General features: G+C 47.1%; 1 protein-coding gene across 7 annotated transcripts in view; it reads right to left on the reverse strand.

Annotated features, from left to right (window-relative positions):
- CXADR (CXADR cell adhesion molecule) overlaps nucleotides 1-25,842 on the reverse strand; it is a 64,482-nt gene that overhangs the window by 37,792 nt on the left and 848 nt on the right. The window lies entirely within an intron of this gene.

Below are 25,842 nucleotides of genomic sequence, written 5' to 3' on the forward strand. Positions count from 1 at the left end.
GCAGTGAAGCCCACTGTTGTGTTGGTTTCTTGTAGATTTCAGATTTCCTTGGACCAAACGCTGCATCTACGGTCTTCAACTTCGCCTGGTTCTTGGAGCTTCTTCAAAAGAGCTTGAGTATCACCTCGAAAAGCAAGTCTGCTTTTAAATCTTTCGCTGGCAGAGACCCTGCTAATGCAGTATAACTACCTTGTGTCTTGTTGCTGAGCTCAGTTTAGTATAGTGCTTAAAAACCAAATGGCTTAAGTTTTGTTTTTGTTTTTTTAAGTATCTTAGAGCTAGGATGGGACAACAGGGTTCTGAAGAACAAGAAATAAATGACCATCCAGACCGATTATGGCGACAACTAAGGAGATCTTGGAATCTTGAGACCCAATCTCTACTATATTAGTGCAGTGATCTATCCAGTCATCTTATGTGTATACCAGGCCTGTCATTCTGGCTGACAACACATGTGGAGTCTTGTAGCAGAGGCCATATTGGTTGTCACCTAGCTTTTACCGACACAAAATAGATAAGATTGCAAAAATAGAAAAACTTCAAAGCAGAAATGACAGAGTTCCAGGTTATGTACACAGTGCTAGTGAATGAGAACAGATAACCTGTAAAATACACAATACACCCAAGGCAAAGTACAAGAGACTGCAGGAGAGGCAGGAGTCAGAGCATGAGGAAGACTTGGATTTGAATAACAGGAAAAACACCAAAGATAAATCCAGATATTGAAGACCTGTGGGTCATAGCATTTCCCACAACACTCCGGCTTTTCAAAGATTAAAGTTTGGGATCTTCTTGTGAGTAATCTCTTATCAGGATCATCTCTTCTGGTAATTTTCAAAGAGTTGCATTTAGAAAACTATAGGAAAATAATGGCAGAAAAGAATCAAGGACTTTATACGAATGTCCTGTAGACAGATATTCATTCCTAAATAAATGATTAGATGGGGCTTTGACCGTTAAGGACCCCTTTCAGAGAATAAAGTCATCTGATCCCACAGATTTTGACAGGAGCCAAAATTAGTATGTAGATTCTAGACTAATGTTCCGAGAGGAGGATTGAGTAAGCTGGAATTTTCAAAGGCCGATCATTTCGTTTTCAGGGGAGAACAGAGAAAAGTTGCCGCCAGGATTCTGGGAGATCTCTCCCCTATACAGGAAGTAAATAAGAACTCGACTCGTATGGGGTGCAAGGGGGTAGTTTTAAGTTCAGCCTACAGCCATCTTGTATATAGACAGACCAAAGTCCCCCATATACATTTGATAACAGTCTGCTAAACGATTGCTTACACTTGTCTGATCCCGCCAATTTCCACAACTTCGGACCATTTTGGTCCAACGAGTACGGGGGCTCAAGAGCTCAAATATCTCAAGGCTGTAGGCACCACATTTGAGGGAAAACTATGCATGCTGCAAATGCCTTGTCCGGACGTTTAGACCCAACATCTGTCCTGAATCAGGTCATTTACGAAAAAAAAATTTCTGCCCCTGCGGCATTTTATTACTTTATAATTATTCCCGGAGAGAGGTCCTCTTTAATGCACTACTCCAGCGAGTAGTGCCAATAATCTAAGTTCACTGCCCCTAGACTTATACTTACCTGCCGCCATCTTCAGCTGTTCCCGACACTGCTTCTGTTGCTGTCCATTGGTTTGTGACCTGTTGGATCGCACCAGTGGTCCAGAAGTCACAACTCTGCGCGAGTCAAGTCTCGCGTACACTAGCATTGAGAGATTGTGACCGTTATCTGTGACTTGACAAGCCCGATCCTTCTGTTCCCCAGGGATCTGCCATTGGAGGAACGTCAGGAGACTCCTGTCCCACACTGATTGTTGAGCACCAGCAGATTCAGATGATTTTCATCTCATGCTTGGGGGCACTGACTTCCAAGCAGACATATCTGTCATGGTGACTAGACCTACAACTGTTTAATCCTGGGCACAACCAAGGGACATGCCATATACTTGCGGTAATACATGCAGAGGGCAGGATCTCACCGATCACAGACTCTTGTATGTAAAACTGCTTTATATAATGATTCACATTCACATTAAATTCATAAAAATAATTACAATGTCATCATCTCCTGTAAATCGACTAGAGTGCCGTCATAAGAAACAGCCGGGCACGCCGAAGACCGCAGCACCCACATGGCAATTACTGAAGCGAGTGGTAAACACATTGTGCGGCTCGTTCCCCGATCCCAGCATCAGAGCAGCGCTGAAGGTAATTGGAGCAGGAATAGTTTCAGCAATGAATCACATTAATCCGTATTAAGGCAGTGCCTCAAAGTTTACAAGCACGGCTAAATCTTAACTCATTCTCCTCCGGACAGAGGCAAAACTGGCTGCAGGCACAATCCTTTCAGATGTAAGGAACAGATTTTCATTTGCAGGAAATCCAACAAACCCAGCGGGTGGAAATCTATGGATTTCCGATACACGTCGGGGGAATATACAGTGGAAGCTGACCGAGGCTGTGACCGTCATTTTATGCTGCAGATTTATATGGCCAAAATACATTGCCCCCCAGTCCGCAAGATCCCCTCCCCAGGGCCGATAGCGAGTATTGCCTGTACGGGGGCAGTGGGACTGTCTCCAAACTTTTGGTCTCCCACCAGTTTAGTCTGTTGTCAAAGTCCAGGCTCCTCCAGAAGACAAAAAACACAACCGACGTCCATGTATCCAGGAGCAATAATCCTTCAGAAAGTTTGTGAAATCCAGACGACAAATCCATCAACCATAGCAGGGGATCCATCCCTGCCGACAACCTCTCTCCAAAAACTCCATAGGCCATCCATCCATGGCTCCAGGACGTCCGCCTAGAAGATCCTCTCCCCTCATCACTTCAACTCCTCCTCACTAAACATGTGGCTTCTTTTCCTCCCTTCCCTTTAAACATTTGCTTTTTGCTCCAAGAATGAAGAATATTCCAGAAACCCATCACCTGGGACTGCATGCGAGATCTCCTGTAATTACGGCACCCGAGTCCAATATCCCCATCCACACAATGGGCCTAGTTGCTGGCAGCTCAATGGCTTGAGACCCAGAGATACTGATGAGATTAATAGAAGGATTGCTTTACATTTACCTTTAGCAATCTCCTGTCTGGCCTTAGGAATGCAAAAGATTCATCCAGCACATCCTCCTCTGCTTGCTGTCACTGAATGGAAACATTGATTTCTGAGGCTGAACTGATGAGCAAGCAAATCTCTACCAAACCACAACAATGTCTACATAACCGGTGCGCCGTGCTGGAAAAGTCTGCCTCCCGTAGAGCCGTGGACTCCACTCTACGTGCATTGGTCCAATAGTCTTTAGTCGGTGGCCAGCTCCTCGCACTGCTGAATGACCATAATGCACCTTGGTGTGCCGAAAAGGTGAAATCTGCAGTGCTGGAAATTTATGATGTAGATTTTCTCCATAGCGTGAATGAAGTTTCATGAATGAGATTTTCTGGTAAAAAAAATTCACAGTGTATCTGACCTGTGTGAACAAGCCGCGACAGAAGCATTTTAGGGTATGTTCACATATGATCAAAAAAAAAAAAAATCTATACTTCTACTACGGTCACGGATTTTGTTGCAGATTTCTTGCGGATCTCCGTCTGACTGCAAACTAAGGGAATGTTCACACTTTGCGGGTTTTGAATCTTTTTGAACAAGCCCTAATGGCGCACATAAGGTTGGCATAGCGTTAACATGTCCTTACAAATGTTGATTCGTGGTTATTGCACGCAGGTTAAACAAAAAAAAAAATTCTATACTGACCCATGATCCTCCTATTGTCTGGGGTGATGTAATATCAGGCGGGCAGCACAGGAGCCAGGATCTGTGTACACAGCACGCGCTGTTTAGCCGCTCTCCGGGTTCCTAAGCAACAAGTGGAGGGATGACCCCGCAGCTCCGGGATTACAGCAAACAACTCACCCCATACAATGGCGGCTCTGATACCGAGGAAAACCCAGCGAGCCTGAAACCCAGGGACGATACTGTATACGGGGCAGTGTGTCTACACTGAATAAAGTCCCTGCAGCACTATACCTCGTCACGGTGCTACATCATATACAGCCAACTGGAAACCAGTGTATCAAACCAGTGACGTCTTCCCAGTGACGCTGCCCTGAAGTCACAGGTCTACCCCATCCATGCACATATAGGAAGAAACCGGTCACTCCAGGGTAGAAGTGGGGAGAAGGCGCCGGACCTCACTGTCCGACTAGTCTCCCGGCAGATATTAACCTATACATTTTCCAGAACTGACGCAGCGATTCAGAGCTGAACGTATAGGGCTGAAGTCATGAATCCGCTGTCTGATACATGCTACCCACGGATCAGGCAGCAAAGATCAGCGGTCAGGTTCCAGTTTTGCCTTTACTGGCTTTTTTGTTCCCCTGGACATTCAACTGAGATTTGGCCTGTAGTGATAAGTCAGAGGAGAAGCTCAGAAGAGGACAGATAAGGGAGTTACAAACTGCGGCCTGACTGACGGATTCTCAGTTAACTCATTGTGCAACGGAGGCTACAAAAAGGAAACTGTGCAAAATGTTTTTAATGAAACATGTTTTTAGTCCCAAACACATGCGAAAGAAAAATAGGCTATAAAAAGGTGAGTAACACCCTTAAAGAGACTCGGTGACCCTGAACATGGGGGAACTACAAAGCCCCATATGTAGACTTGACGCTGTGCCTGGGGAAACGTAACACAGGTCCCCATTTGCTCCTGGTCAATGTCGGTCCAGAAGGTCCTTTGGCTCTTAAAGAGGTCGCCCAATACTAGATCTCACCTTACAATTAGGCCCACGGTACTCCCCCGCCAGATCCCCATTCCTCTTCACTAATCGGCTGTGATGATTTTCCAGCCAAGTGACATAGAAAGCTGGCAAACTGTCTCGTCTGGCTCAGATACAAGGTTACCGCTGCCCCCAATCACGCCACTGATTAACTGCAGCAGTCACACAGTGCCCCAGGTATAAGAGAAGCAGGGGTCCAGTAGACTAATAGGCTTTATTATTTTTCCATTTTAAAGACAACCATGAGCCCCTTGCTAAAATAAAATATAATAATGGCTAAAAAGCAGAAGTCAAATGATTAAATACAATTATCAGGCCAACAGTGACACCCCGTGAACGCCTCCATATAACAAGCACGGTCAGGCTGTAGGTGGGGGCTCTTCCTACGGATCTGCTCCTAAACCGGCAGCAGTAACCTGAGCTCCCACAGGTGCAGACACCGGAGTCCATTCTGCCCGGCTTTGCCCAACACTGAAAATCAAGCGCTCATTCACACGTCATTGATTTTTATCAGGGTTTTGGATCAAGTTTTCATTAAAGTCAGTTTTTACCAATCATGAGATGTTTCATTGGTTTTTCCTTTTGCTTACGAGAGGTTCTCAAGCTTTTAGCAAACAAAAATGAAAATTGGACAACACCTATGCAACCAGATTGTTTTTTTTAAGGGACCCTCAACTATTCAAATTAGGACTCAAATTAGTACACGTCTCCATACTATGGTGTGGACCTCGTGTTTATAAGAAACATGGACATGTGAAGGGCACCACAGACTATAATCGGAACAAAGTCAGTCTTTGGAGAAGCAACATTTGAATGAGCGCTAACGATGCAAGATCACCTATCAAGAATTTTTAAAAGCAAATGATTCATCTTCTCCGAAATCGGCTATAACAAAGAACGCTGGGTGCATCTTGAAAATGGCATAGCAGTGCGGGCGAGGAGGCGGCCCAGTCGAAGTCTTCTGGGCGTTCAGTCTCCATATTGATTGTATCAGCCAGTGTAAAGGAGACTAAAAAAGCTGGCTGGTGTAAACTCAACTGGACTTTTAGGCTGTGTTCACACGTTGCAGATTATTCGCGGTTTTTTCACGTTTTTTTCCCTATAAAAACGCTATAAAACCGCAAATAATCTGCTTATATTATGCATCCTATCATTTTTAATGAATTCTGCACTTTTTGTACACATGATGCGTTTTTTTCCGCGGTAAAAACGCATCACGGTAAAAAACGCAGCATGTTCATTAATTTTGCGGTTTTTTTGCGGATTTCCCACTTAAAATGCATTGGGAAGTGTCCGGAAAAAAACGCGGCAAAAACGCGTCAAAACCGCGGCAAAAACGCATGCGGTTTTCTTGCGGATTTCTTGCAGAAAATGTCCGGAATTCTCCAGAATTTTCTGCAAGAAATCCTGAACGTGTGCACATAGCCTTAGGCACATCGGCTACCTGACTGCCACCAGTAACCCGCCCTAATATACACCGTTTCAGATATCACTGAATGAAATATTCCAGTTGTAAGTCTTCATTAATTACATAGTGGAATGTGTTGAGAACAATAAAACCTATAAATGATCAACGTAAATCATAACTAATATCCCATGGAGGTCTGGAGTAGGAATGATGCTCAAAATCAAAGTGGAAAATGAAGTTACAGGCTGATCCAACTTCAGTGGAAATGCCTCAAGACAAGGAAATGATGCTCATTAGTGTGTGTGGCCTCCACGTGCCTGTATGATCTCCCTACAATGCCTAGGCATGCTCCTGATGAGGTGGCAGAGAGTCTCCTGAGGGATCTCCTCCCAGACCTGGACTAAAGCATCCGCCAACTCCTGGACAAACTGTGGTGCAACGTGACACTGGTGGATGGTGCAAGACATGATGTCCAGATGTGTTCTGTGATTCAGGTCTGGGGAAAGGGCGGGCCAGTCCATAGCTTCAATGCCTTCATCTTGCAGGAACTGCTGACACACTCCAGCCACATGAGGTCTGGCATTGTCCTGCATTAGGAGGAACCCAAGGCCAACCACACCAGCATATGGTCTCACAAGGGGTCTGAGGATCTCATCTCGGTACCTAATGGCAGTCAGGCTACCTCTCGCGAGCACATGGAGGGCTGTGCGGCCCTCCAAAGAAATGCCAGCCCACACCATTACTGACCCACTGCCAAACCGGTCATGCTGAAGGATGTTGCAGGCAGCAGATTGCTCTCCATGGCGTCCCCAGACTGTCACGTCTGTCATGTGCTCAGTGTGAACCTGCTTTCATCTGTGAAGAGCACAGGGTGCCAGTGGCGAATTTGCCAATCCTAGCGTTCAGGGGCAAATGCCAAGCGTCCTGCACGGTGTTGGGCTGTGAGCACAACCCCCATCTGTGGACGTTAGGCACTTAGACCATCCTCATGGAGTCGGATTCTAACCATTTGTGCAGACACATGCACATTTGTGGCGTGCTGGAGGTCATTTTGCAGGGCTCTGGCAGTGCTCCTCCTGTTCCTGCTTGCACAAAGGCTGAGGTAGCGGTCTTACTGCTGGGTTGTTGCCCACCTACGACCCCCTCCACATCTCCTGGTGTACTGGCCTGTCTCCTGGTAGTGCCTCCAGGCTCTGGACACTACACTGACAGACACAGCAAACCTTCTTGCCACAACTCGCATTGATGTGCCATCCTGGATGAGATGCACTACCTGAGCCACTTGTGTGGGTTGTAGAGTCCGTCTCATGCTACCACGAGTGTGAAAGCACAACCAACATTCAAAAGTGACCAAAACATCAGCCAGAAAGCATTGGTACTGAGATGTGGCCTGTGGTCTCCACCTGCAGAACCACTCCTTTATTGAGGGTGTCTTGATAATTGCCAATAATTTCCATCTGTTGTCTATTCCATTTGTACAACAGCATGTGAAAATGATTGTCCAACAGTGCTGCTTCCTAAGTGGACAGCTTGATTTCAGAGAAGTTTGATTTACTTGGAGTTATATTCTGTTGTTTAAGTGTTTATTTTTTTGAGGAGTAACTACACTCCTCAAGTATTATCAAGTATTTCACGACCAGCAACATGGGGACACACAGAAACAGCTCACAACTACAGAGGAGTGAATTTTTCAATATTCAGTTTGGATTACGATCGACGAATTTACAATATTTGCCAAATGCCATTGGAGTCAATAGGAGTAGAGATGAGCAAATATGTTCGAAAACAGAAATTTGGTATTAATATGGCCCAATAGGATTTGGCGACAGATGTCTTGAACATATTCGCTCATCTCTACTCACAACCAGCTCAAAGTCAAGGCAGCGAACATGCTCCTTTAAAATGACTCCATTTCTGCAGGATAAGGCCGCCACAAGGGGGAACGAGTAAGCAAAACACCGTCAAACTCCGTGCCTCTGCACCATATTATTATTAAAAAAAAAAAAAAAAATAGAACATCAATACAGTTTTCATTTACTGGAAATCTGGCATCACATCCAAAGCAATTCGCTATAGATCCAATGGACGATTTTATTTGTTAAGGTTCTCCGCAATAGAGACTGCCACAAACATCTAGTACCCTGCAACGATCAGCGCTCACAGATCTTGTCATGTGTCAGAAAATAATTTCCAGGTGAATTTCTCTATAAAATGACACAAAGATACAGTGTATGTATCATCCATTTACTGAACACAAGTCTACAACTATAGAGGGATATGTGATGTAGGAGAATTCACTGCAGAATCACTAATCCACCAGAATAATCTGTACCACGTGCGATGCCAAGTGGCTGCGACATGGTCGAGGTGGGCACCGTGTGGCTATAGCCCAAATACCCCGGCATCGCTCACTGGCTAAAGATCACAGATGTCCATGACGCTTCAAGGGAAATTTTCGTTTGCTTTTGTAAAAGAAAACAGTGGCAGGTGCTAGCGGCTATTACTCAATAGCATACCAATGGGTATTGACATACATAAATATATATATACACTGCTCAAAAAAATAAAGGGAGCACTAAAACAACACAAAGTCAATCACACTTCTGTGAAATCAACATGTCCAGTTATGAAGCAACACTGATTGTTCCATTTGCACAACAGCAGGAGAAATGTATTCACAGACAACAGGTAAAAATAATAGGCAATTAGCAAGACACTTCCTATAAAGGAGTGGTTCTGCAGGGGGTGGTCACAGACCATTTCTCTGTTCTCATCTTTTTGGCTGTTTTGCTCACTTTTTGAATTTTGCCATTGCTCTCACCCTTAGAGGTACTGTACAGCAGCATGAGGCGGTGTCCATAACCCACAGGAATTGCTTAGGTAGTGCAGATCATCCAGGATGGCACATCAATGCGAGCTGTGGCAAGAAGGGTAGCTGTGTCTGAAGCAGTGTCCAGAGCATGAAGAAGATACCAGTCAACACGCCAGTACACCAGAACACATGGAGGGGGCAGTAGGAGGCAACAAACCAAGCAGCAGGACCGCTACCTCCTTTGTGCAAGGAGGAACCAGAGGAGCAGTGCCAGAGCCTGGCAAAATGACCTCCAGCAGGCCACTAACATCCATGTGTCTGCTCAAACTGACAGAAACAGACTCCATGAGGGCCCAACATCCACAAGTGGACTTCTATTTACCAGAGAACACAAAGAATCGCAGATTCGACATTGGCGACCTGTGCTCTTCAAGGATGAGAGCAGGCTCACATTGAGGACATGACAGAAGTGACAAAGTCTGGAGACAACATTTAGAACATTCTGCTGCCTGCAAAATCCTCCAGCATGACCAGTTTGGCAGTGGGTTACTAATTGTGTGTGGAGGCATTTCTCTGGAGGGCTGCACAGCCCTCCATGTGGTAACCATAGGTAGTGTGTCAGCAGTTCCTGCATGATGAAGGAACTGATGCTATGGACTGGCCTGCCCATACCCCAGACCTGAATCCAATCGAGGACATCATGTCTCGCTCCATCATGTTGGACCACAGACTATCCAGGAATTGACTGATTGTTTAATCCAGGTCTTGGAGAAGATCCCTCAGAAGAACGTCTGCTGCCTCATCAGGAGCATGTCCAGGCATTGTTCATACTGGCACGTGGAGGCCACACACACTACTGAGCTTCATTTGCTTGTCTTGAGGCATTTCCACTGAAGATGGATCAGCCTGTCATTTGATTTGCCACTTTCATTTTGAGCATCATTCCAAATCCAGACCTCCGTGGGATATTAGTTGTGATTTACATTGATCACTTTTAGGATTTATTGTTCTCAACACATTCCACTATACAATGAATAAAGATGTGCAACTGGAATATTTCAGCGATATCTACAATGTGGTATTTTAGTGTTCCCTTTATTATATATATTCAGTTAATACATAGGCTGGAAAACATATCTATACAGATCTATATACCATATTACCTCTCATCTGTATGGATATATTCACACATTTGCATGCCTGACTGTTTCTATGAGATAGACATGGTGGATTTGTTCTGGTTGTGTTACAATTCCAGTTTGCTTTGTGAACATGTTTCAGTTGCAGCAACCTGAACCAAACACTGGCCTATGTGACGATGCCATTAACAGCGCAGACATCTGCAGAGAAGAACATTATCCACCAAGGTGCCAGGAGGAACCACGACAGCATCTTAAGTTTCCCAACAACTGAAATGGCCAAAGACGGTTCCATAACATCTGGCTGGTCTGATGGCCAATGCAGTGACAAAGAAAATGGAAACCTGCTTTATTTACCCAAAATTACATATGGAGTCCATAAAACCACTCTAGAGTGGTCCCTGGGTGTCCCCCTTCTGTATAACTTGCAGTCCGCGGTTTGTGGTCATATTGAATCCATCTCTAGCAGCAGAAATGACGAGAAGAATTACAAGGATGCTTTCTCTACTCCACTGTATACACAGATAAGGGTATGTTTCCACGTTCAGTTTTGCTTCAGGCTTTGGTCAGGATTTTATGCAGGTAAAATCCTGACCAAAACTGCACCTGAGGTCACTGGCAGGTCACCTGCGGTGTACCTGCGTGTTTTGCTCATAGTAGCAACATGCTGCGTTTAGAAAAAACGCACCACGCATGCGTTTTCGCGGCAAAAACGCATGCGTTTTTTCACGCATAGTGGAGTCTGGATTTCATGAAATCCCCTCCACTATGCTGTAACATCTGGACGCTGCGTTTTTGATGCTGCGGAAAAACGCAGCGTCAAAAACGCAGCGTTTCCTGAACGTGGAAACATACCCTTAGAGTATTCACATTGCATCTAGTACAAATGCTCGGTGGCCACATCAGGCATTCATCCAAACCCATCCTGTGACTGATGTATGCGCCGACAGGGCCCATAAGCTGCATTGGTACCAGCAGAGCGAAGGTACACACTGCTGTGCATCATTTTCAAGCGTATACGCCTATCGAGGCAGACATCCAGATGTAGTAGCCCGCATCTGCGTGACCGCCTCCAGTAGGTGTATGTAGTAGCCTGCGTCAGCGTTACCGCCCCCCGGTAGGTGTATGTAGTAGCCTGCGTCTGCGTGAACGCCCCCGGTAGGTGTATGTAGTAGCCTGCATCTGCGTGAACGCCCCCGGTAGGTGTATGTAGTAACCCGCGACTGCGTGACCGCCCCGGTAGGTGTATGTAGTAACCCGCGTCCGCGTGACCGCCTCCAGTAGGTGTATGTACTAGCCCGTGTCTACGTGACCGCCTCCGGTAGGTGTGTACACCTGAAAATGATGCACATCAGAGCACATGCGCTTTGCCGGCACCATTATAGCCTAGGGCCCCGTCAGCGCATGTCCGAATCCAATTTTGAAGAAAGGTTCAGATACAAGATCCAACAGGACCCACAAACGTGAAACTAAACAATGTGAAAGCACCTCAAGAGAGACAAGTCATATGACAACAGTAGACAATGCAAACTGGGAATGGAAGTTCCAGCTCCTATAGTGCTGCAGAATACAGGTGACTAGGAACCATCTATGCACAGTTTGGATGACAAGTTACAGAACATGAGAATGTGGACAATTTAATCTGCTACGTACCCCAAAAGCAGTGTTAACTTGAGGGGTATGAGGGCTGCAGGACATTTCTTCTGGTATTTGGAAAGTCTGCACGTACACGATACTGAAATGACACTACTGGACAGACTGTGGTCTGCCGGACGTATGCTGAATATTGAAGGACGCTGGTGCCACATCCGGCCTTAATTGAAAGTTACATAAGTACATGACACCCTGGAATAAGCACACACATTACAGCCAAGGATACTCGTGTTCCCTAATAATTAGTCACATTTTAGGAAAATGAGAAGGAATCAGGGCCCAGAAAACACAGAATGGTGAAATCACACAGGGGTCCAGTAAACATCTGCTCCGGCCAGGACAACTGCAGGAAGCCGAGGCCAGCGGGGTCCTCTTCTATCGGAGCCGATGATGAACATTTCCCTGGTGAGTCCAGGTGCCGCCTAACCTCCTGTACACACAACCTGCAGTAACCGGCTGACTACAATCACAGCTTTCCTGCTGAAACCACTGACACATGGATCTCCTCTTACGTTCTCCACCATGCATGAGGTTTGGGTCTCTCCATACTCCACACTCAGTGCTCAGCAGCAGCCTTTGCTCCGGTGGACTCAGGAAATCCATGCCATTGATGTAGTATTACAGTACATCGGTTCTGTGGAGGAAATTTCAGGCCGGCAGCGGCTTCTCTAGGTGGAGACAAGGCGCAACGCTGGGTGGCTCTAGAGACGTACATGGCTTCCAAGTTACGGGGGCTGTCAGCACAAACCAAGCACAGGGGCTCGGTGCACCCTTGGTGCAGCCAAATCTACTATATAATTGTCTAAGGGTCACTTCCGTCTGTCCTTCTGTCTGTCTGTCACGGATATTCATTGGTCGCGGCCTCTGTCATGGAATCCAAGTCTCTGATTGGTCTCGCCAGCTGACTGTCATGGCTGCCGCGACCAATCAGCGACGGCCACAGTCCGATTAGTCCCTCCCTACTCCCCTGATGTCCGTGCTCGGCGTCCGCTCCATACTCCCCGCAGTCATGGCTCACACAGGGTTAATGCAAGAGGTAACGGACCGCGTTATGCCGCAGGTAACTCACTCCGTTACCGCCACTATTAACCCTGTGTGACCAAGTTTTTACTATTGATGCTGCCTATGCAGCGTCAATAGTAAAAACATCTAATGTTAAAAATAATTAAAAAATAACAAATTATATACGGTACTCACCTTCCGCCGCCTTTCCCGCTCCTCGCGACGCTCCGGTGACCGCTCCATGCAAGCGGCAGGTTCCGGTGCTAAGGATGGTATGCGACAAGGACCTGCCATGACGTCACGGTCATGTGACCACGACGTCATCACAGGTCCTGCGCGAGAAGGACCTGCCATGACGTCACGGTCATGTGACCGCGACGTCATCACACCCTGGGACCGGAAGCTGCCGCCTGCACCGCACACAGATGACAGAACTACAAGGGGCCCTCGGAAGGTGAGTATGTTTATTTTTTACTTTTTAACCTGTGACCTACGTGGCTGGGCAATATACTACGTGGCTGGGCAATATACTACGTGGCTGGGCAATATACTACGTGGCTGGGCAATATACTACGTGGCTGGGCAATATACTACGTGGACATGCATATTCTAGAATACCCAATGCGTTAGAATCGGGCCACCATCTAGTAATTATATAATCTCTGTCTGCCCTCCTCGGACTCTAAAGTCAGAGCCATCCATCAAAGAAGTGGGGAGAAGATAGTGAGAAAACAAGTGGTGCACTTAAATATTTGGTCTCATCAATGGGGCACCGAGCGGTTTTCACAGTCATACTGCACTGGTGATAGACGCTCTTTAAAGGTGCTAGTCTAGGGTGCAACAATCCCTTTAAATGGTTAACGCACGCAGCAAGGCCATGCGAGCCCAGCACATGGGGGAAAACATACTAAAAGGGACGGATTACTGCCCGTAACTGATACTGATCAATGACATAAGAAATTAGTGTTCGGTTACAATGTCATGTAAGGATGACTGTATAAGGCTATGTGCACACGTTGCAGATTTGACTGTGGAATTTTCTGTGCAGATTCTGCATTTCTTGGCAGAAAACGCAGGTCAGAATCTGCACCCTTTTTTCGGTATGTGCACACGTTGCAGATTTTTGTACAGATGTCTTCCTTTTTTCCCCCTGCAGATTTCTATTATGGAATGGGTGCAGAAACGCAGCAGATCTGCAAAAATAATTGACATGGTCCTTTTTTGAATCTGCTGCGTTTTCAATGCAGATTTTTCTGCACCATTAGCACAGCATTTTTTTTTGCCATTGATTTACATTGTACTGTAAATTACTTGCCGATCTGCAGCGTTCCTGTGCGGAAAAAAAGCTGCAGATCTGCAGGAAATCTTAAACGTGTGCACACAGCCTAAGGGGGTTCTTACCGGCGATCGTTTAGAATTCTATTCCCCCCACCTCACTTATTCTCTTTGACCAATGATAATTTTAATGTGTATTACAGCTGTGATGAACGAGATCACTAATCAATGATTATCATCAGCTCGTGTAATAGGCCTTTATGAGTTTTAGCTGCAGATTGCCGGTATTAGACCTTATCAGCATTGTCCTGTTCCTCACCCCTGGTAATTTTTTTGCTGCAGTTTATAGCAGAATATTGCTTCCGGCACGGCTACTTGGCCATTTGTGAGCAGTATCAGTCAGTCCAGTATCACGTGCACCGATCTGGGCGCAGTGGCCACATCAATCCTTATGCAGAAGTAAATCTCATTATTTCCAGCAATCGTGTAACAAGGCAGGAAGCGGCAAGAGGCAGAGCATGAAATTGCAGCAAGCGCCTCATATGATAGGATCTAATCAGCGCTGTTGTTCCAGCGAACTATACCAAATCAGCAGAGCTGCGCCCGCTTCCTTACAGGGGATGACTAATGAGAGTCCACCAGGGACAATGCTGTGACTAACAGGTCCACAATGGTGGTAACAGAAGAAAACGCATAGCACCCAGACACTCATTCATCTAACAGCAAATGCCATAGGCCAGGGATCGCCAACTCATGGTGCCGAATCTGTTGGAAAACGGTCTACTAGGCTACCGATACTGCTGGATATCAGCCCAACTGAGCCTAATCAACAAGCTCTTGCAATTTACCCCTATGAACACATGGTCCAGGAACCTTCCAAGACCTTTTATGCAGCATAAAAGATGATCGTTCTCGACAGCACTTCATCCTGTATAAACAGGGCTCGCACTGCCAAGAATAGTCTATGATCAGTGTGCATCATGTACTTTGGTCAGCCTGGGTAAACTAGCACTCATCCGACCACCAGTAAAGTTTTACTGATCGGAGGTCAGACCCTTACGGTTAGATGAAGGTCCACAGGCACTTTGAATGAAGATGGCCAAACCCTGCAAAGTTGTATTACTGTATGGGGCCATGCAACTCTTTCCCAACAGATAGTGTCAGGGAAGATAAAGGTACAGTAAACAAAACTCTTAAGCCTCCCATAAACATTAGGGTACCGTCACACAGTGAAATTTCCATCGCTACGACGGTACGATTCGTGACGTTCTAGCGATATCGTTACGCAGTGTCTGACACGCAGCAGCGATCAGGGATCCTGCTGAGAATCGTACGTCGTAGCACATCGTTTGGAACTTTCTTTCGTCGCTTGATCACCCGCTGACATCGCTGGATCGTTGTGTGTGACAGCGATCCAGCGATGTGTTCGCTTGTAACCAGGGTAAACATCGGGTAACTAAGCGCAGGGCCACGCTTAGTAACCCGATGTTTACCCTGGTTACAAGCGTAAACGTAAAAAAAACAAACAGTACATACTGACATTCCGGTGTCCGTCCTCCGGCGTCTCAGCTTCTCTGCACTGTGTGAGCGCCTGCCGGCCGGAAAGCGAGCACAGCGGTGACGTCACCGCTCTGCTTTCCGGCTATGGCGCTTACACAGTGGAGAGAAGCAGAACGTCGGGGACAGACACCGGAATGTAAGTATGTACTGTTTGTTTTTTTTACGTTAACGCTGGTAACCAGGGTAAACATCGGGTTACTAAGCGCGGCCCTGCGCTTAGTAACCCGATGTTTACCCTGGTTACCCGGGGACTTCGGCATCGCTCCAGCGCCGTGATTGCAAAGTGTGACCGCAGTCTACGACGCTGGAGCTATATTCATACGACGCTGCGACGTCACGAATCGTGCCGTCGCAGCGATGGAAATTTCACTGTGTGACGGTACCCTTAGACTTAAGGCCCCGTCTCACATAGTGAGATCGCTAGCGAGATCGCTGCTGAGTCACAAGTTTTGTGACGCAACAGCGACCTCAGTAGCGATCTCGCTATGTGTGACACGTACCAGCGACCAGGCCCCTGCTGTGAGATCGCTGGTCGTGTCGGAATGGCCTGGACCTTTTTTTGGTCGTTGAGGTCCCGCTGTCATCGCTGAATCGGTGTGTGTGACACGGATTCAGCGATGTCTTCACTGGTAACCAGGGTAAACATCGGGTTACTAAGCGCAGGGCCGCGCTTAGTAACCCGATGTTTACCCTGGTTACCAGCGTAAAAGTAAAAAAAAAAAAAAACAGTACATACTTACATTCCGGTGTCTGTCCTCCAGCGTCTCAGCTTCTCTGCACTGTGAGCGCTGGCCAGACGGAAAACACAGCACAGCGGTGACGTCACCGCTCTGCTTTCCGGCCGCTGTGCTTACACAGTGCAGAGAAGCAGAACGCCGGGGGACAGACACCGGAATGTAAGTATGTACTGTTTTTTTTTTTTTTTACTTTTACACTGGTAACCAGGGTAAACATCGGGTTACTAAGCGCGGCCCTGCGCTTAGTAACCCGATGTTTACCCTGGTTACCTGGGACCTCGGCATCATTGGTCGCTGGAGAGCGGTCTGTGTGACAGCTCCCCAGCGACCACACAGCGACGCTGCAGCGATCAGCATCGTTGTCTGTATCGCTGCAGCGTCGCTGTGTGTGACGGGGCCTTAGGGTACGTTCACACAGGACTTTTTTGCTGCTTTTTTTATGCTAATTTTCAGCTGCTTTTTACAGTACCATTAAAGCCTATGAGATTTCAGAAATCTCATGCACACACGTTTTTTTGTTTGATCAGTATTTTCTGCTTTGCTGCTTTTTTTGGACATAGGGCATGTCACTTCTTTCAGCGTTTTTGCTGCGTTTTTTCACCCATTGACTTGAATGGGTGACGAAAAAACCGCTGCAAAAACGCATGTAGCATTATTTGCTGCATTTTTTGTGCAGAAAATCATGGCCAGCAGGAAGGGATCTCACAGCCAAGAGCTTAGGGGTGTGGTTAGTGAGGTGTGAAGAGCCATTGTGAGGTGTCCTAGCAGCTGAAAATTGGCATAAAAAAAAAAACTGCAGCAAAAATCTGCAGCAAAAAAGTCCTGTGTGAACGTACCCAAAAAACGCACCAAATACGCACCAAAATAACGCACCTAAATTAGCATAAAAAAAAGCAGCAAAAAATTCCTGTGTGAACGTACCCTTAAGGTACCTTCACACGAAGCGACGCTGCAGCGATAGCGACAACGATGTCGATCGCTGCAGCGTCGCTGTTTGGTCGCTGGAGAGCTGTCACACAGACCGCTCTCCAGCGATCAACTATGCCGAGGTCCCCTGGTAACCAGGGTAAACATCGGGTAACTAAGCGCAGGGCCGCGCTTAGTAACCCGATGTTTACCCTGGTTACCAGCGTAAAATCTAAAAAAAACAAACAGCACATACTTACATTCACGTCCCCCTGCGTCCACTTCCTGACTGACTGAGCGCCGTACAGTGAGAGCAGAGCGGTGACGTCACCGCTGTGCTGCTTTCACTTTCACTTTGCGGCGCTGAGTCAGAGGAGGAAGCAGACTGCAGGGGACGCAATGTGAGTATGTGCTGTTTGTTTTTTTTACATTTTACGCTAGTAACCAGGGTAAACATCGGGTAACTAAGCGCGGCCCTGCGCTTAGTAACCCGATGTTTACCCTGGTTACCAGTGTAAAATATCGCTGGTATCGTTGCTTTTGCTTTCAAACACAACGATACACAGCGATCGGACGACCAAATAAAGTTCTGGACTTTATTCAGCGACCAGCGACATCACAGCAGGATCCTGATCGCTGCTGCGTGTCAAACGAAACGATATCGCTAGCGAGGACGCTGCAACGTCACGGATTGCTAGCGATATCGTTATAATGTCGTTTCGTGTGAAGGTACCTTTAGGCCATGTTCACACGCTGCGGGTTCCTCTGCGGGTTAATCCCGCAGCGGAATTGAAAATCTGCAGGGCAAAACCGCTGCGGTTATCCCTGCAGATTTATCGCGGTTTGTTCCGCGGTTTCCGCTGCGGGATTACTGCTGTACTATTGATGCTGCATATGCAGCAATATGCAGCATCAATAGTAATGTAAAAAATAATAAAAATTGGCTATACTCACCCTCTGACGTCGCGATCTCCCCGGCGCTGCAAGCGGCTGTGCCGACAAGGACCTTCGTGACGTCACGGTCATGTGACCGCGGCGTCATCACGGTCATGTGACCGCGACGTCACCACAGGTCCTGTTCGGCACAGCAACTGAGACCGGACGCCGCGGGCAGCGCTGAGAGGTGAGTATAGCATGATTTTTTATTTTAATTCTTTTTTTTACACTATTTTATGGTTCCCAGGGCCTGGAGGAGAGTCTCCTCTCCTCCACCCCGGGTACCACCCGCACATTATCCGCTTACTTCCCACAACGTGGGCACAGCCCCATGCGGGAAGTAAGCGGTTCAATGCATTCCTATGGGTGCAGAATCGCAGCGATTCTGCACAAAGAAGTGACATGCTGCGGGTTGTAAACCGCTGCGTTTCTGCGCGGTTTTTCCCGCAGCATGTGCACTGCGGTTTGCGGTTTCCATAGGGTTTACATGTTAATGTAATTGCTTTGGAAACTGCTGCGGACCCGCAGCATCAAAATCGCGGCGGTTCCGCGGTAAAAACCGCAGCGTGTGAACATGGCCTTAAGGGTACCGTCTCACATAACGATTTACCAACGATCATGACCAGCGATACGACCTGGCCGTGATCGTTGGTAAGTCGTTGTGTGGTCGCTGGGGAGCTGTCACACAGACCGCTCTCCAGCGACCAACGATGCCGAGGTTCGCTGGTAACCAGGGTAAACATCGGGTTACTAAGCGCAGGGCCGCGCTTAGTAACCCGATGTTTACCGTGGTTACCAGCGTAAAAGTAAAAAAAAAAAAAACGTACATACTCACCATCTGATGTCCGTCAGGTCCCTTGCCGTCTGCTTCCCGCTCTGACTGAGTGCCGCCGTACAGTGAGAGCAGAGTGCAGCGGTGACGTCACCGCTGTGATCTGCTCTCACTTTCCGGCCGGCAGACAGTCAGAGCGGGAAGCAGACGGCAAGGGACCTGACGGACATCAGATGGTGAGTATGTACGGTTTTTTTTTTTTACTTTTACGCTGGTAACCACGGTAAACATCGGGTTACTAAGCGCGGCCCTGCGCTTAGTAACCCGATGTTTACCCTGGTTACAAGCGAACGCATCGCTGGGTCGGTGTCACACACACCGATCCAATGATGACAGCGGGAGATCCAGCAACGAAAGAAAGTTTCAAACGATCTGCTACGACGTACGATTCTCAGCGGGGTCCCTGATCGCAGTAGCGTGTCAGACACAGCGATATCGTAACTATATCGCTAGAACGTCACGGATCGTGCTGTCGTAGTGATGAAAATGCCACTGTGTGACGGTACCCTAACCCACCAATATCGATGCGTTCGTGGCCAGCCTTAAAAACCTTTGTCCTCTGCAAGATGAGCGGCCGTCAGGGCTGCACCCTTCGAAAACACAAATATTTGGCCAAGTACCCCTTTATATGGGGAATTTGGGAGAGAGCGCCATCTCGTTCAGGTGGTCTTTCCTTGTGGCACCATCTTCTCATGAAGCATACAGCTCTATAATAGGAGATGTGGTGGCCTATGCTGCAGAATCTTTATGGAGGAAGCCTTCATTCACCCGCGTGAAATCATAGAAACGCGAAGGGTCGGCTGTGTTCGTCATCTATGAAAAACAGAATTTAGACAGGAAATTTTGAGAACCTTTATGAATCAAACTCCAGAACACTGGAAGGGTCAGGGGTAAATCTTAACACCTGCTTCGGCCAGACAGAGGACTCTGTAGGGTGCTGCCATGCACTGCCCACAGCCACTACAGAAGAAAAGCCTCCACAGATACTCATTGTGTAGGGTCTTGCATTGTATGGGCTGCTCACTGATAGTTTCACTGTCTGCGGCCATAAAACGAGCGATACCAGTGTTCAGCAGTGGGATGGGATAATAAAGCTGGAGAATAGTCCAGCATTTGCATCTGAAGACGTTGGAAGTTTCCTACACGTTGTCCACATTTTTGGCAGGTACCTTCAAAGTGGGACACGTAGATATGAATTTCCAGACGACACGTACGTCTTTCGGTTAACATCAGCAGAGTACAGATAAGAAGCGTGAGCTGGGGTTTGTCAGCACATAACTCTGAGCTGGAGACTGAAAATCCACAGATGCCCACTGAGTGGAAGATAAGCGAAGCTGGAGGAGGACAAAGGGCGCTCGCTGGTATGACGGAGGAGGGAGCGCAGCCTCCACAATACAAACATGCGGTGCGCACAAATAACACATGGGGTCGGACAGTGTGACGAGTATTACTCCACCGAAACCAACTCCTGTTACCTGAACAGAGGATGCCACCCCCGTGGGTGGAATGCCAACCTCTGCCATACTGCTCACATTTACCTGTGGGATTTGGTAAACTGGAGGAGAAATTTGTAATCAGTAATTGAGATAAACACCAAATCTTCCCAGAAAACCATCTCGCTCATTGAGCCGCTATGATGGGTCAGAGGACAGACTCCTATCAGAAGCAGGACATACCCTAACTTTTTGCCTTCTACACACCAAATCTATGTTTCACATTTAGAGCGGAGGCCTCCGTTACCCCAGAAACAAGACACCAGTACAAAAACCAGTTTACAGCCACCTGTAGGATATATCCCTGCTGTACATGACTCGTATACTCCAGCCATTGCCTGCAGCAAGCAGGAACCTGACCGCACAGAACAAGGAAAAGAAAAGCAAAATACATGCCCTGACATACGCCCCCGGGGGCCTGGATGCGTGCACATTGCGGCGTGCACATTGCAGTACGGAAGCTCTACACTACACACACGGGAGACAGACCGTTATACTTAAAGGGACACTTCTGGGAGAAAATCATCTCCAAAGGGAAAATAAGATAAGCAGCCATGCCAGGCACAAGGAGGAAACCAGATGTGGATTTACAGGCATACGGGGTTTGGCACTCCACCAATCTACTTAAGACGATCGTCAGCCGAATCATGGACCATTAATATCTCACATGGATGCAGCAGCCATCTCATCTCTGGGGGTCCCGAGTCTAATAGGTTAATGATGGAGATATGCCTTTAATAGCTATAGAAGAAGCTTCATTATCCAGGAGGAAACAAGTGAATCAGCCAACCAGACTTTCTCTACCAAACCCCTGGGTACAGTAGAGGGGGCTCCGGCTGCCCCAATAACTGCTGGATAGCTAAAAATGCCTGGAACTGCTGGTATAAATACACTTTTAGGGTATGTGCACACGTCAGGATTTCTTGCAGAAATTTCCTGAAGAAAACCGGAAATGTTCTGCAAGAAATCCGCATTTTTTTTTTGCTTTTTTTTCCGCGTTTTTTTTTAGCATTTTGCAAGCGTAATTAGCTTGCAGAATGCTAAAGTTTTCCAAGCGATCTGTAGCATCGCTTGTAAAACTGACTGACAGGTTGGTCACACTTGTCAAACAGTGTTTGACAAGTGTGACCAACTTTTTACTATAGATGCTGCTTATGCAGCATCAATAGTAAAAAGATATGTTAAAAATAATAAAAAAATTAAAAAATGGTTATACTCACCCTCTGCAGACAGCCGATCTCCTCAGCGGCGTCCGTTCCTATAGATGGTGTGCGCAGGACCTTCAATGACGTCGCGGTCACGTGAGCGGTCACGCGACCAATCACAAGACCGCGACGTCATCGCAGGTCCTTCACACACACCATCTATTGGAACGGAAGCGGCAGCGTGCACCAGAGAGGCGGGAAGACTCCGGGGGCCATCAGAGGGTGAGTATATGACTATTTTTTATTTTAATTCTTTTTTTTTTTTAACAATTATATGGTGCCCAGTCCGTGGAGGAGAGTCTCCTCTCCTCCACCCTGGGTACCAACCGCACATGATCTGCTTACTTCCCGCATGGTGGGCATAGCCACATGCGGAAAGTAAGCAAATCAATGCATTCCTAGTTGTGCGGAATCCCCGCAATTCCGCAAATTTAATGAACATGTTGCTTTTTTTTCCGCGATGCAATTTTTTCGCGGAAAAAAATGCAACATTTGCACAAGAAATGCGGAATACACTGTAAATAATAGGAGGCATATGTAAGCGGTTTTTTCGCGTTTTTATAGCGAAAAAAACCGCGAAAAATACTGATCATGTGCACATGGCCTTAGGCTGCCGTCACAGTAGCAGTATTTGGTCAGTATTTTACAACAGTATTTGTAAGCCAAAACCAGGAGTGGAACAAATAGAGGAAAAGTATAATAGAAACATATGCACCACTTCTGCATTTATCACCCACTCCTGGTTTTGGCTTACAAATACTGATGTAAAATACTGACCAAATACTGATAGTGTGACGGCAGCCTTAAGGTCAGTGGTCTCTATTTGGTGACTTCAGCTGATGCAAAGCATGCAGTCAAGGCTGCTAGGAGTTATAGTGTAGGTGGAGGCGCAGGATGCAGATAACATGGCTACAGGTGGATGATAAACTGAAATAATTCTGTTCTGTGCACAATGGAGGCTGAAAGGATGAGATAAACAGAGATGAGCAGTGGGAATAATTAGACGTGTACAAGGGAGATAAACGCCATTGCCTGAGCTGAATAAATAATTCACTGTGCCAGCTGCGAGGATCCACCCTGTGCGGGTCAGCAAGCGGCGGACATAAACATATATACGCAGCAAGAGATCACACACAGGGATCAGTCACGTTGGTAACGGTTCATTCAGCCTCTTACAGAAGGTTCACAAGTGGCGGCAGCAGACACACGTCAGCCCTGAACAGATCCATCTTTCCTGGAGTCCTGAATGGAACGACATATCACTTTCTTTTAACCTTGCAACCATTGAAGAAAATCCAACAATCACACGGTTTTCTGAGAAGTTATTTTTCTTCTGCTTGAACTTCCAGATATTGACAATAAGTATATATAGTTGAGCAAAAGCAAAAACTTTACAGGACCCTGGTCCAGCAGCCACATTGGTAGTCCAGGGTCCTGCAAACCACTTACCATATGCCAAACTCCCTGGGGATCTTCTGACTACTAGACTCGGATGTCATTACGAGTGACCTAGAGCTTGGTCTATTAATCAGAAGAGGAGCTGGGGATGCCGGAGGATAGGAGATTCACAGGGCACTGATCTATGGACCACATGCTACCCAAGGTAGCCACCACTGGACCAGGGTCCTGGGAATTGTTTTGCTCAATTCTGCATGAATCCCATAAATATGTCTATATGTATAGGATCCAAGTTTAGGGATTCATGCAAAATTGAGCAAAACAATCAGAAGGTAATCTAAGTAGTACTATAAAGTCCCCCTCTTCTCCAACGATATGGGCCTATAGCTTTCTTCTCTCTGGCTCACATTATTCTATTCCATGCCGTATTACAGGATTACCCTCCTTTAGAGGCAGTGCACTATATGACGACATACACATTGCCTTATGGCTGAATTTGGATCATCTCACACTTCATTTCCTTCCCCTTCTCTCCTTTTTCAAATGCTGATTGATAGAGATATGATATATGGATACAATGCCCTCTACATATACCAGTACCACCTGTCGGATCCCAGTCCGGTATATTGGGAGGCATGTATCGGAGCTGGTACCGGTATCACGAGGCTCAAACCCTCCGTTTCCAATCCACAGTCTCACTCCTTCCTCCTCTATTTACAGTTGGGTTAATGTTGCTACAAATAGGTAAATAATAGATACAATCTGACACCTAATGAATGTTTCATCAAAGGAAATGAGAAGCAGCAGACTGCAGAGCAGACTCTTTGTGAGGCAGCCCCCTCCTCTCACCTCCTGTTAAGACCCCTCTTATTTATTGTTTAATAGGATCAGGTCACCATCCCCCAATGTAAAACCCCCCAATGACCATGATGGGAAGAAGAAAGCAGTGGAGGAGGGAAGAAGGGGGAAGCTGGTAACTTTCATCTAAGAAAACAAACAGGACCACAGGGCAGATATACAAACAAACAGGACCACAGGGCAGATATACAAACAAACAGGACCACAGGGCAGATATACAGATAGAAGAGCAGGATCAGATCCCCCTGTGCACAGCGACATGTGCTGCAATCTGCTGTACACAAGTAATATAGGGCATGGTGTCCGTCACCGCAGAGGAGAGGTGTGGGTTCAATAGCTGCAACTAACAAGTGGAAGGGTTAAATCCCAGGAGACGACACACTGCTAAGGATCACCAGGAGCCACAGAATTAGAGGGGGTGTCCACCCCATAAACCCCGCTGGATCATATAAACCTTCAATTTGAGAGTGAGGGGCTACCTGGTCTTTTGCTCTCATCTAAGTGGCACATGAGCACAACGTATTTCCATGTTTCTTGTGATATGTGGCTGCTGATCGAAACAGGGCTCAGAAGGCAGACCGACCCCACCTTCTCAAGAGGTTGTCATCACGTCTATATATGTCTAAGCTGGGCACCCACACAGCCATATAATCAGATAACAAGCACCTGGGGCGTACAGCCAGGGGGGCAGCACAAGCTGGAATTCTCATTATTAACCTATTAATGTAGTAATGCAACAAAAACACCATCCCGCTCCTCAGATTACTGAGTCAGCCCCTGACAGAGTCACTGTACTATACTGTTGGTGATCACAAAACTTTTGCAGCCATCACCTGCCCCAAATCCAATGCAAAAAAGAATATAAGTCAGCTGTAGTGATATAATAAGGATATAACAGCGCCACGGCCAGTCATACGGATGTATTATATCAGCATACCCCACCTTTATAGCACTGCAGCCACCCGCCTCCACCCCCAATACCAGTCAGCAAGCCAAACCTCCCACTCCGCAATTTCCCTGACTCCTGACCCCACAGCACTGGTCACTACTGAGCATGTGCAGAAAGTGCAGCACAGATTCATCTCAATTATGAGCCGAGATCCTTAGATCCGGAACAGAACAGACATTTATAGGACATATCACAACTTTCACAAGTTCTTATGAAAACATTGACAGCACATCCTGCATTGTACTACTGCACCCAACTTATTATATATTTTGTTGGTCCATTTAATACAGAAATGGACACTGACTCCACAGCCCGGCCTGCCCCCCCCATTACCAGCACTGCAAGTAATGGGATAGGAGAGAACTGACACACAGAATGGTGACCCTACAGCCCACATCTCCCCTACATCTGAGGGTGACCCTACAGCCCACATCTCCCCTACATCTGAGGGTGACCCTACAGCCCACATCTCCCCTACATCTGAGGGTGACCCTACAGCCCACATCTCCCCTACATCTGAGGGTGACCCTACAGCCCACATCTCCCCTACATCTAAGGGTGACCCTACAGCCCACATCTCCCCTACATCTGAGGGTGACCCTACAGCCCACATCTCCCCTACATCTGAGGGTGACCCTACAGCCCACATCTCCCCTACATCTGAGGGTGACCCTACAGCCCACATCTCCCCTACATCTGAGGGTGACCCTACAGCCCACATCTCCCCTACATCTGAGGGTGACCCTACAGCCCACATCTCCCCTACATCTGAGGGTGACCCTACAGCCCACATCTCCCCTACATCTGAGGGTGACCATACAGCCCACATCTCCCCTACATCTGATGATGACCCTACAGCACATCTCCCCTACATCTGATGATGACCCTACA

The sequence above is a fragment of the Ranitomeya variabilis genome, chromosome 3 (genome assembly GCF_051348905.1).
Source record: "Ranitomeya variabilis isolate aRanVar5 chromosome 3, aRanVar5.hap1, whole genome shotgun sequence".
Taxonomy (NCBI): domain Eukaryota; kingdom Metazoa; phylum Chordata; class Amphibia; order Anura; family Dendrobatidae; genus Ranitomeya; species Ranitomeya variabilis.